Source organism: Mytilus galloprovincialis, chromosome 14 (assembly GCF_965363235.1).
Source record: "Mytilus galloprovincialis chromosome 14, xbMytGall1.hap1.1, whole genome shotgun sequence".
Lineage (NCBI taxonomy): Eukaryota > Metazoa > Mollusca > Bivalvia > Mytilida > Mytilidae > Mytilus > Mytilus galloprovincialis.
Window position 1 is genome coordinate 17,506,471 of NC_134851.1, and position 13,641 is coordinate 17,520,111.

Consider the following 13,641-nt stretch of genomic DNA (forward strand, 5'->3'; position numbering starts at 1 on the left):
CCTAAAATCTATCCCAACCTTCCTTTTATGGTCATAATCCTTGTGTCAAAATTTCATAGATTTCTATTTACTTGTACTAAGTTATAATGCGAAAACCAAATGTATTTGGACGACGACGGCACCAACGTCGTACCAATATACAACCATTTTCAATTTTTGCAGTTGTATAAAAAGTTCATGAAAGGTTACTTTAAAAAAAATGTTTTATGCTAATAATATTGTAAAATTGCTTTACTATAATATTGGTTAAGGGTTCTCTGCCCTCATATTCAATTTCTTGGTGTGTTTACATGTACATGTTACTGTACATGTATAAATTAAACCTACTAATAATATTTGTGAATTTTGACAGTAGAAAAATAGAGTGAATATAAATTTTTGAAAAGATGTCCAACTTGGATTCTACCTGATGTACAAATTCTATCACCAAATCACGAAAAGTGGATAGTCTAATGAGCTTTTAACAACAAAATGTGCCCATAACAGGCTATTTTTTGAACTTGGAATTATTTTTATTTATGGAATTTACATAATTTCTTGTGCTGGAAATTTTTAATAAATTCCATGTTTATTCTGTACTCAAATGTTCTGTGCTGCGCACAACACTTTCTATTACAAAGAAGATAGTACATTTTCAATAGAATGTACTGTGCCGCGCACAACACTATCTATACAAAATACATTGTATGGAAAGTGTTATGATCCGTTCAAAACATTAGAATACATTTTTTTACCAAATAAACATGAAATTTTTTTTTAATTTCCAGCACAAGAAATTATGCAACTTTCAAAATTAAAAATAATTCCAAGTTCAAATAATAGCCTGTTCCATGTTAATGTTTAGTACTTTATATTTACATTTTATCATATAGGAAATATTTACTTTTACAGTATACAATTGTATTTAAATGGTTGAAACACATTTACATAATGTTTAAGTTTCACTTTACTACCCTTCACCTTAAGTTTACATTTTCACTACGCAATAGTATTTCCACGTATCTTTACAAAAATCCAGGAAGATCTATGCATCTTAATTTGTATAAAATCTCAAAGAAAAAAATTGATTAAACAAAAACTGACAAAGTATATTTGATTTAATGCTTAAAATTAACAAGTAAAAAAAAAACCTTCCTTCTTGCAATTGTAAAGGAAATCTGTCTTTTATCACTAGAATATTATACAATTACAGTGCATAACCCACTCAAGTAAATTGTTGACACAGAGTTATGTTACGCCTGTATGTTATTGTAATCTAGATAGTAAAATACAAATGTTTAAATTATATAATATAACATGTATAACAGCAATACTTTTAACATGTAAACTATGCACAACATTCTAGCTTTCTACAGCCAAGAGATACAAAAAATAGTGGCTTTACATTAACATTTAACTGGCCAGTTTTAAACCAAGAATTTGAGAGCAGGGAGGCTTTTATCAATATTTAAAAAATATTTTTTACTTTATTTTAGCAGTTAACTGTTAACACCACTTACACAGTCAAAACAAGTAGTCCTCTACCCCATCACCCCCCCCCCCCCCCCCAACCAAAATCAACATAGAAGATATTTTTTTTAATTTTATTTCAGCAGATAACACCTCTTACATAGTACTAGTCAACAAATTGATTGATTAAATGTTCGTTGCTTAACTACATGTATGTTCATGATCACTGTCTAGTCTACTATTTTCTTGGACATGAAATTATATGTTTGATAATTCCAACAATGATTTTGAACAATTGATTCTTCCAGTCAATACCTTTTTCTTCAGAATTTCAATAAATCACTTAATTTTGTAGATATTCCTTACAGAAGTAAATATCAAACAACTGTTTGTTATAGAAATGTAACAATAGTGAAGTTGATTTCTTAAATCTTTAAATATCAGTAAGAACTATAAATGGTTTATTTTATTCTTATGTTGGAATGGATACTTTTCTCGGTGCATTGATATATTTCAGCAATCAATACATTTATCATGTTTATGAAAAGTTAGATTTATCATTAAATGTAAAGTCAAATTACTAAATTTTCAAACTATTGAAATGACTTAATGTTCTTTTGTGTATATATGCTATTCTCTGAAAACTGTTGATTAATAATGTCTGTACTTGAAAGAAATCAAAATGTGCATTTATTTTGGTGTGTATTTCAACATGTAAAAGAAGGAAAAAAGGTCATGGCAGACAATAAATTGTTTGGGTTTGTAAAAAAAAAGTTTTTGACCTCATGAAAACATTGAACTTATACTGAATTATCAAAATTGACTAGATAATAATGGTGTTTTTATAAAAAAAAAAAAAAATCTATGTCTATAAATATGTTAAGGGTAGTTTATCAAAGTTATTTTCATTTTGGTGTACGAACAATAAAATTACCAAAACTGGTCCCTCAACTTTTGAAACGGCCATGCCTAATAGATAGTAGTTTTTCGATTATAATCAATAATAGGAACATCATGACTAGAAATGATCTAATCCAGACAGGATCACTCATTGTCGGAACTCAATGATAAGCTATTAATTGATGCTTGTCCCAAGTGAAATGATCCGGACTTCCTTCCTTATATATATTTCCTTCTTAACCCTGTACAATTATTCCATTAAAGATATTTAATAATTAAATGGTAATGTGTTTAATATCCTTATTTATCCTAATGACCCTCAGGTCTTTAAAATATATTATATATTTTTTAAATGTTTTAAAATTCGAGGTCATGCCTACCTGCCAAACGAAGCCTAGTACATGTACTAGTACGTGAAGTGGGACACCTTAGAATTAGATTTTTGAATTCATCATTAAATTGTACTGACATTTGTTTATAATTTGGCCAAACAAAAGTATGTGTGTTTACTGTCGCATACTGAACATGCTGAAAAAAATAGGGTCTAGGTTGGTAGGGATTTTTTTTTATTTTTAATATTTTTTACATTGAGTCTTGATCTAAGGGAGCAAAGTTGTGAATTTAACACTTGCTTAATCAAAAATGGTATTAAAACTTTAGGGTAGATTAGGGGATAAAAATTAGGGTAGATAGGGGTATATTTAACACATAATTTTTTGTTTGCCTTATAATGTTACACTGACACCATTTGAACAGGTATTTAATAATCCTTAATTATTTGATGTGGTATCCAATGTAAGATCAAGTTCCTATAATACTTTAAGTGATATATGTATACAATGTACGTCACATGTAATATACCATGAAAGGAAAACATAGCTTAAACATTTGTTCCATTATTAAGTTCAAAATTTATACCATTTAATAACAATGTAAATCTGGGATTTTATTCTACATTGTATACATGTTTATATCACAAGCCTTACACTAGTCATGTTGGAGCCCTTAATAGCTTGTTGATCTGTATGAACCAGGGCTCTGTGTTGAAGACTGTTATTGTACTCTGATCTATAATTGTAAACTTTTTATTCATTGAGATTGCGACTTGAACATGTTGAATGAAGAGTTGTCTCATGGTCACTCACACCATATCTTCTTATATATATTCACTAGATCACACCTGTGATATCGCGGGTCCATGACTGAATTAAAGTGTATAACTATGCTTAAGCTTTATTTTAGTATTGGTATTGTCATCTGATAAAGTCATGCCGATTATAAGATACACAATTTTCTCTGCTTTCAAATCTTTCTGTTTGAACCAGTCGATCTGGAACTTATCAATTATTGGTAATATTAATTATTTGGAAAATAAAATGTCCTGGAATGGAGTACTTTTAATTAACAGCATTGACCTACATGTATATAAGTTATTATTAAAGTTGAATTCTTTGATTCACTGTTTTATGTCATGCCTGCTAACAAATTGATTAAAATAATACAATAGGGAACAATTTGACAATAATTATGATCGAATTTAGTGGTGTCAACCCTGTGATTATGACCAGTGTATACACCATTTGGTGGTGCGCCTGTCAGATGCGGAACATACAGATAAGGTAATAGGTAACAGGTGAATATACTATTTGTATCAGTATCGGATTCGACCCGGAACTTGTTAGTTATTGGCAATATTAAAGTCATAAGAAAGGAGTGACCGGTGAAAAATAATGTTCTTCGAATTCCAATTCTTGAACCTATGCATACAAACATCATAAACTTAGTCTTCTGTGCATGAATTTATAATTTTTTTCGTTTAAATTTCGTATAATCGTCAATTTTTTTATCAATCGGTCAGTGTTGTTGTGAAAATATGGCAGGTAATTAAAGTTCGTGTTTTGAAGCCGAAGTTTAACGATTGTCACCTGTTTCACTTTTACTTCCAGGGTTCTCACTAAGGCGAGTCCACGAGTCCTGGACTCATCAAAATCTGTCTGGACTCACCATTTTCAAAACTGCTGAGTCCACAGATGCATCAAGATTGAAATATTTTGTTTAAACTTAACACAGTTAAACACAAATATCGTCATTTTAAACAAAAGTTTAAAAGTGATCTGATTTTAATGTCATTTCATTGCTCTGTTAGGAAATGGAGACTAAAATATTACATTATATTGCAATAAGATATTTTCTTCTTGCTGTTGCCAGTGTTGGACTTATCATGGCTAAAAATGATGAGTCCCTAGACTCTCCTTCAAAAATCCTTAGCGAGCACCCTGTACTTCATTTATATTTTGAATGCTAAGGCTACATCCCACACTGATGTCAACCTGAGATACAATAGGTAAACATCCCACACTGATGTCAACCCTAGATACTATAGGTAAAACATGATGTTATTACTCCAACAGCATTATCCAATCCCGTAGCTGCTTTTGAAACAGTGTTCTAGGATTTTTTTGGCACCTTGACTTACCACGGGTAAGATCAATAAAAAAATGACTTACCCACATCTAAAAGTTAAATCCGCCAACCAATGCGGACGGCGCAAAGCGCCGTCCGCTGCGGCGAGCTAAAGCTCGCCGCCCTTATGGCCGGGGGTCTGGGGGCCGCTCAAAAAACTTTTATGACATGCTTTAAATTATATGTTGTGAAGTTTGTCTGAACAAAGCTGGATTCGGATACGATTGAATTTTGTACAAAATTTTAAAAAAACGATTTCTTACTAAATTTGACAAATATGTTATAGTTATTACTATGTCATTTATTAAGAGCTATAATAAATGCAACTGTAAGTTTATTTTCCTCCGATGACAAGAAAAAAAATCGTTTATATCCCGATTTAAGCACCAGTTATCAATCCGGATTTTCCGATTTTACCGACACCGTGACCGACTTTTAGAATGATAGGAGAAGAATGTGGTCTCTTTTGCGCTTGATTACACCTAGTAAACGAGTGCTTGAATAAAAGCGCCGATAGACATCGACAAAATCTTCGATCTTTTATCAAAGTTTTTTCTCGTGATTTAATAAAAATAAAAAGCAGATATGGGAAAATTGAAGAGGACCGGGAAATTTCAAGAGTTTTTCGGCTTCCCCGAACTTGAAAATTGACTTACCACCGGGTGACAAAGGCTAAAAAATGACTTACCCGTTGTCCTAATCCACTTACCCCGGGTAACGGGTAATGGGAATCCTAGAACACTGTGAAATTCCGTGAAATGTTGACGCTTGCGGTCAAATAGTTTCACAAAGGTCCAATAGATGGAAACTATTGACTGGTCAAATAGTTTAGCGCTTGTACATGTAATTTGAAAAATAGTGAAAATATTGTATATAGATATAGGAAGAGGTGGTACATGTATGAGTACCTAAATGTATGAGACAACTCTCCATCCAAGTAACAATTTCTATAAGTAAACCATTATCATGATTATAGGTCAAGGTACAGGCTTCAACACGGAGACTTGGCTCACACCAAACAGCAAGCTATATGTATAAAGGGCCCCAAAAATTACTAGTGTAAAACCATTCAATCGCACTAATTTTATATATAGAAAATGATAACTGATCATGAGGTATTATAAGTATCACAATATCATTTTCAAATAAGGGAGAAAAACCAGCAATAATCATTGTACTTGTCTATAGAATAGATGTGAGAAAAACATTGTTTTAAGCTTTCTACAAGTGACATGTAAATGATGTATATTTTTGAAAGTGCACACAAATTCACCCCATTTCCCCCCCCCCCCTTCAGTTGTATATCGAAATTGCATTCATGGACACCATAAATTATTTCTATAAGTAAACCATTATAGGTCAAGGTACAGGCTTCAACGTTAACATGGAGCCTTGGCTGACATACTATCCCACATAATGCTTGAAACTTTAAAAGGTGCTTGAATGCATGTGAGCCTTCTACATGTATCTGAAAAATTATATCCTTAAGGTTGTGCAAAATTGACAATCTTTTCCAGTAAAAGCTTAAGGCATGATTCATGAAATGGACATATATCTGAAGTTGTTCTTACAAATGTGAAGGAATTGGTATATGTAGTGGATACTAAGCCAGCTGTTAGCAGTTTAGCTCGGGAAGTACTTCTTTAGCTTAGTCTGTATATGTGCTGCCTTGTCACAAAGAGGTGTTGGACTGTTGGGCTAGAGTCCTGGTGGAGTCTGGCATCTAACATTGACAATAAAACCCCCAAAAAAAGAATTACCTAGACAGGGAAGTGTAAAATGAAGATATCATCATTACAATTATTCTTTAGATCAGGGAAGTGTGATGTGGTAGCTTCCCTTGGTACAAATGTTTATGACTACATCATACATGTATGTAGTACATGTAAATATGTAGATACTTAAAATGTATCCAGCCATAAGCAGTTGAGCTAGGGAAGAACTTTTTCAGCTCAGTCGGAATACATGCTGCCTTGTAACACAGAGGTCCCAGGTTCGAGTCCCGTTGGAGACAAAGATGATTTTGTTAGAAGAAACATGATCTCGGGCTCAGGTTACACAAAGACTGACTATTGTTTAGATCTACATACATTTAACTGTTTAATTTGAAGCATGTGCTAGATATATGTACATGTACCTGTAAACAGATTGTAATCATTATATCAGGATTAATTGTACATGTGTACCATGTGTCTAAAATCTAAGAGAAATTCAGATTCAGAATGATCCTCCATGTGCTGGACTCGTGTCACATGTTACAAACCACAATGTGATGTTCTATCACTTAAAATTACATTCCTAGAGGAAAAGAAACATTAAATTTATAAATATGTTCCTTTAAACATATAACCTGATTGACATTGAGAAATCAAACAACAATTTCTTCCCGTTGACGTCAAACAAAGACCATTGACTATTTGAACTCGTTCAATAACATGGAAAATTTTCAGCTATTTATACTGAAACTTACGCTAAATGACTTACAATTCCACAATTTGTTAACTTCTGAGAATAAAAATGTTATTCAAACAAATAAATAATTAGCATATATTCCATAGAATCAGTTCAAGAGTTCAGTTTCTTTCACGCGAACGTGACTGGAACTCTCCGGAAACAGGTGCCAAAAAATACATTAGGTCGTGCTAAATACCAGCCATAATTTTTTAACAATATAGAAGACAACCATGGTCCTCTATTTTAGAAGTAACTAATTTAGAAATTTACACCTGTTACCTTCTGTAATTCCCTCCTCTATCACTGAGGAGAACCTGCATTCCATCAAGTATATTTTTCTCTATGTTTACAGTCTATTTCCTGTAACTATACAGTTCACATTTTTTTCTAATTACAGTCTTAAGGTGGTATGGGTGTTTTCCGCCATTTTGGATGGTAAAAAACAGAGAACTTTAGGTCCAGATTTTCAATCACGTTAGCAAAATTTGATGCAGGAATGCAGATATCTAATGTGAATTTTCATTTAAAAGAACAAATCTTATAAATATTAATATTGTTACAAGTGTAGAATATCTTTGCTTGATTTTTAATGTTTTTAAATTAGCAATTTAAGTGGAGGTAACTCTGAAATAGTGCATTTTCTGAAGGAATCTTCATGGAAATTTGCTATTTTGTATTTTAGCCAGAAAAAAAAACGTACGGTTACCATATCATTTTTTAAAAGCTATCTTCTCGTATTTTATTTTACAATTCTATCATTTAGCCGGTTTAGCTTTTAATCACATAACTGTCGCTTGAGAAAATGCACGGTGACCTATCATTTTTATTATATTTTTTAACATATATAAATAAAAACTACGTTTTGACAATTATTGATAAATTCTATACTTTTTAATTTAGACACCCATACCACTTAAACATGTTAGACTAACCGTTCAGTCATAGAAATAATAAATTTTGTTCTATTTTCATTCTAGAAGAGCATTTCGCTTTTCATGACTTACCACGGACTTCTTGTAATTTATTTACGTGACAAAACGTAATGTATAATGTTTGTAACGCAGAGTACCATTTAAAAGACCACAGTATAATATCAATTGTAACATTTTAGCCGTTGCATATCATTCCATATGTGTGACCACGCAGCAGTTCATATCTTTGATACAACAACTGTATAAAGTTTTGTGATAAAAAAAAAATAATAATTGTTAAAGCAGAGCATAAGAATAGGAAATATTCGTAGTTTTCATTTCCTTCCTCACATAATGAACAAATTGAAATTTTTTTTTTACCATTTTTAAAATTTTGAGTGGTGCAGAGTAGCGTATTGTACAATGTATGTCTCCACACGCATTTTGGTTTTATCATAACAGGCTTTACGTATACACATTTGTTCCGAAACTGCACTTTTCCATATAAAACTAACAGCACCAATTTTACAGTTTTTAGTACCACAGTGACAATTTCGATTTGGCTTCAGTAAACATCTTTTCAGACCAACAGTCAAGTACAGACTTTTCTACTTTCATTTTCCACTCACGGTATTTTGACTCTGGTTAAAGTATAACCTCCGGCGAGGCAGACGGTAAACTAAACTGTTTTACAATCTTATCAACCCTTAAAAAAATATGTTTTTTTTTTCCTTTTGTAAGTTGACGTAAAGCAAGATCATTTTCAACAGAGTCGCTTTTAGCTATGGTACCATAGGTTAACAGATTATTATTTTTATGTAGAAGTGCAGTGATATGTAGTTTACCTAGAAGTGGAGTAGACTCCCGCGTGGGAGGATCTAACCAGAATAGTTTTTGAATTTGTTTCAGAAAGTTATTACATGCAGAAAATGTCCAGACGGGAAATATCTTTTGCACTAATATTGACTATTTCAAGTCCTCCCGAAATAACACGTTATATTTCTAAATGCACGGGGAGGGTTGTCATATAAACAATTTTGCTCTTCTGCCTCGAAGTCGGCTCTTACGCCCATGAAGACAAAGGTCTAATCACACAAAAGGGCTATGCGACAAAAGAAGGGATCTGAAATAGACAAATATATCTGAAGTCCAGTAGATTTGGAACCTTAGAATACGTTTATCACTGAATAGAGATTTGATAAAAGTTTGTGACAAATCATGTCAGTACCGAAGCACTAACTACAGAGTACTAACAAGGTCATGTCGACTAAAATAGTCCAATTTAGGAATGTAAACTTCAATACAAATGTATCAAAAATAGATATTGTATATGGATAGTTTTCATAATAAAAGGTACCTACGGATATAGATAGAACAGTCAATGTTATCACGAAATGATATTTATTCACGTTATTACTATGCATAAATGTAGATGTTGGGTATGTATATAGTCTGAAATCAGTTCTCAGTATACCTAAAAGCACCCAGTCAACATTTTTAGATATGAGAATTTTTAAACGTTCCAAAGTAATTCATTAGAAATGAATACAAATGCAGTGAAGAGAATGAATGAGAGATAAAAAGCCGAAGTGAAAGAAAAAATGTATCTATATATAGCTATAAAATTATTTTTTTTCTATAGCTATAAGATTAGGTAAACTTCAATAAGAAAGCAATCTACCCCAGAGGCGGATTTAGGGGGGGGCAGGGCCCCGGCCCCCCCTTTTTGGGAAAAAATTGGTTGCTTATATAGGGAATCATTGAAGTATGACTGGAGCGGGCCCCCTCTTAGGTCAGTCAGTGGGCCCCCACTTATGTAAATTTCTGGATCCGCCACTACATGTACCCAACAATCCAATCTAACGCAAACCATAGATAGACACGTGTGTTACAACGAGAAAGCACCCACAAAATGTGAGGATCCTAAGACCCTGTTTGGTATTGAAAAAAGAAGACATGACGTCCAGACGCTTGTTTCGCCACACAAACACTGTTCTTCACATGCCCTATTGTACTTTACCAAAAGCTGTCTAAACTAGAATAACTCCCCACTTCACAGATCAGTCAGTTATATCGAACACCGATTGTAACTAAAATTTAAACTACAGACACGTGTCACAGAATCACGATTTTGTAGACTTCACGTGTCAACGTCCTGAATGCTACTGTGAAAATTTCGAGTTCTTGATTGACTACTAACGTTATAGCTGATGATCTAACCATCGACAGCAAGAGACCACGGGGGACTTTTCCTATATAAAAATATACCCACACACCAGTATGCTTAACCATTATGATTTTGGAATGTCAAATAGATCATCTGTGTGCAATAGTTTATTTAACAATGGATAGAAATTTATACACATATATGTCAATGAGTAATGAATCTTTTTCTTATGTTCAGAAGATAAACATGTAAAGTTTTAATAGATTGTAATACTAACATCTGGGAAAAAACATCAATGGGTTATGATTTTCTTCTAAAATAAATCAATTGGTAGAGATTTTCGCAAACAGCAACATATGAAAGGGGGAAAAGGGGTGGGGGGGGGGGGGGTAAAAACCAACCAGGCGTCAGTACTCAGATTTGTATCTTGATTGATAATGCCCGCGAAGAAGACTTCTCTTATACTATACGAGACGTGTTACAGAAAAGGCGTATTCCATAAACTGAAAACACAACTTTATATACATTCTTATTCTGTCGAGGATTTATCCCGTGAACGAAACAAAAACAAAGGAAATCAGTTCTCCTTCTTTTAAATGTAATTAGAATGTTCGGCGATCGCGGCAGAGTGCACGTGTCAGGAGATAATGTGTCACGATACATCTCTAAAGACATATATTTTGCTCACTTTCCTATATCAGACAAGATTTATTGCCCTTTATTATCAGACAAGATTTATTGCCCTTTATTATCAGACAAGATTTATTGCCCTTTATTGTCAGACAAGAGTTATTGCCCTTTATTATCAGACAAGATTTATTGCCCTTTATTGTCAGACAAGATTTATTGCCCTTTATTGTCAGACAAGATTTATTGCCCTTTATTGTCAGACAAGATTTATTGCCCTTTATTATCAGACAAGATTTATTGCCCTTTATTGTCAGACAAGATTTATTGCCCTTTATTGTCAGACAAGATTTATTGCCCTTTATTGTCAGACAAGATTTATTGCCCTTTATTGTGAAAATTTGCTAATAGGTAAAAGAACCTTGTTACTGAAAAATATCGTATACATCTCAACATAATACGTTATATAGATATTGTTCAGAGACATGTGCCTGCATGTGCTCTCACAGTTAACAGTGGCGGATTCAGGGGGGGGGGGGGGGTTCCGGGGGTTGGAACCCCCTTTTTTTTGGCCGATCAATGCATTTGAATGGGAGCATATAGTTGGAACCCCCCCCTTTACTCTGGGTTGGGACCCCCCCCCTTTTTAAAATGGCTGGATCCGCCACTGGTTAAGATTAAACGTCAAAGCAGAAAACTGAATTCCAGATAAGTTCTACCAGGAGGATTTATGATGACTCTTATCACCAATTCGTAAATGAAGGCTTATGATTCCTCTTATCCCCATTTGGTAAATGAATGATTTTAAATTTTCCCCAAAAACACATTTCTTTTGGATTATCTCAAAACTATACTCGTTACAAGAAGCCAGAAACAGAATGAACTAAGGAGATGCGGTATTATTCTGAAAGTGTCAACTATCCGATAAAAAACCGAATAAAACTGATGTCAGCAACCGTGGGTTGCAATACGGCTTTCAACAATGAACAAAACTCGTACCAGCATAGCAATATATATACAAGGTATCGACATAAAAAATATAAAACAAATAAGAAACATCAACAGCCTGTTTTATGCATGAGGGTATTCACAGGGGTACCCTAATGTTGTATAAATAAATGGTTAAAATATTGCCAAATAACGTTAACCGTAATTGTTGGTGCATGACGATTAAAAGTACACTTTCTTTCATACGATAAAAAAATTAACTGATTTTGACTAATCATTTTTTCACTTCAATGACTACTTGAAATGCATACAAAAGATCACAAAAATGCTTCCCCCATTTAAATAGCTAGCGTCGTTCTAGTTTTTTCTTTCTATTCTTGAAAAAAAATAGGCGAGTTAAATTAATTTCAACTAACTTCCCATTACTTTTCTTAAACATATTACGCCTAAACATTGTACTTGTATAAATTTTGAAATTTTAATGTAAAAATAAGGAGAACTGATATGATTGTCAATGAGACAATACTCCACAAGAGACCCCGTATACGGCCTTCAACAACGAGCAAATCCCAAATCGCAAAGTCAGCTGTTAAAGGCTACTTACCCAATCAATGAAGTAAGACTCAAAATAATGGAAGCACTGCGAATGCACTTAGATGTAAATGACAACCCGTTCCAACAAACTCATAGCCTACTTGTTAATGGGTCACATATGTTGCTTTTACCATTTAATAGCTGCAGGCAAAATGTCCAGTTATTTAACAACTTTTAAGCACACGTTAACAATATGTTGCCTTTATCAGAATCACCATTCGTATGACCTATTTAATGCTATTACAAGTCACTTTGACATCATGTCTAGGTACGAACACTCTTTACATTCATGTACTTTAGTTTATTTTCAGGTATGAATTTGTTTTTCAATTTCGTCTATAATAGTTGCATAGGAGTATAATTCCCCAAAGGAAAGAGGCTTTTATACTAGTGCTAAACACTAAATATGTTTTGAAGACACGGATTATATTCGAAGGGTCGTTAGTTTTCTGAATCATAATAGTCTGAAAATGAGGTCCAGTCGATCAAAGACACACTGGTTGGAATATTTGGCCCCAAGAACCTCATAAGCTACAATATACTGCAGTTGTTTCCACCTGTTCTAAGTCAGGAATCTGATGTTCAGTGGTTGTCGTCTGTTTATGTGGCTCATAAGTGTTTCTCATTTTTATATAGATTAGACCATTGGTTTTCCCGTTTGGTTGGGTTTTACACTAGTAAATTTTTAGGTCCTTTATAGCTTGCTGTTCGACGTGAGACAAGGCTATGCGTTGAAGAATGTACCTTGATCTATAATGGTTTACCTTTATAAATTGTGACTTAGATGGAGAGTTGTCTCTTTGGCACTCATACCACATCTTCTTATATCTATTTACTTGAAAATTATGCATCTTATTCTTAGTGCATATGACAGTGATTATACTTGCCGAGCATTCTATATGTGCCTTTCCAAAGTCACGTGCCTGTCCAAAGTCACGAGCCTGTGACTGGGTGGTTGTCGTTTGTTGCAGTTTATCATATTTGTTTTTCATTTCTTAATTGTTTTGTATAGTGTTGTTCTATTGTACCACTGTCTAAGGTTAATAAAGGAGCTTGCGTCCGCTAACATGTTTTACCCGACCACATTCTGACTGTTTGTGTCTGTCGCTAGTCAGTCAGGAGCCTGTA

The 13,641-nt window shown here is 33.4% G+C and overlaps 1 protein-coding gene across 8 annotated transcripts in view; it reads right to left on the bottom strand.

The window, feature by feature from the left end:
- Nucleotides 1–7,434, bottom strand: part of LOC143059033 (sodium-driven chloride bicarbonate exchanger-like) — a 66,021-nt gene extending 58,587 nt beyond the window's left edge. For 7 of the 8 annotated variants that reach the window (XM_076232504.1, XM_076232506.1, XM_076232500.1 and 4 more), the window contains exon 1: nt 7,283–7,434. The gene's annotated coding sequence lies outside the window, so the exon portion shown is untranslated. The remainder of the gene's footprint in view (nt 1–7,282) is intronic. The other variant, XM_076232499.1, reaches the window with a different exon arrangement.
- Nucleotides 7,435–13,641: the final 6,207 nt, after the last annotated feature.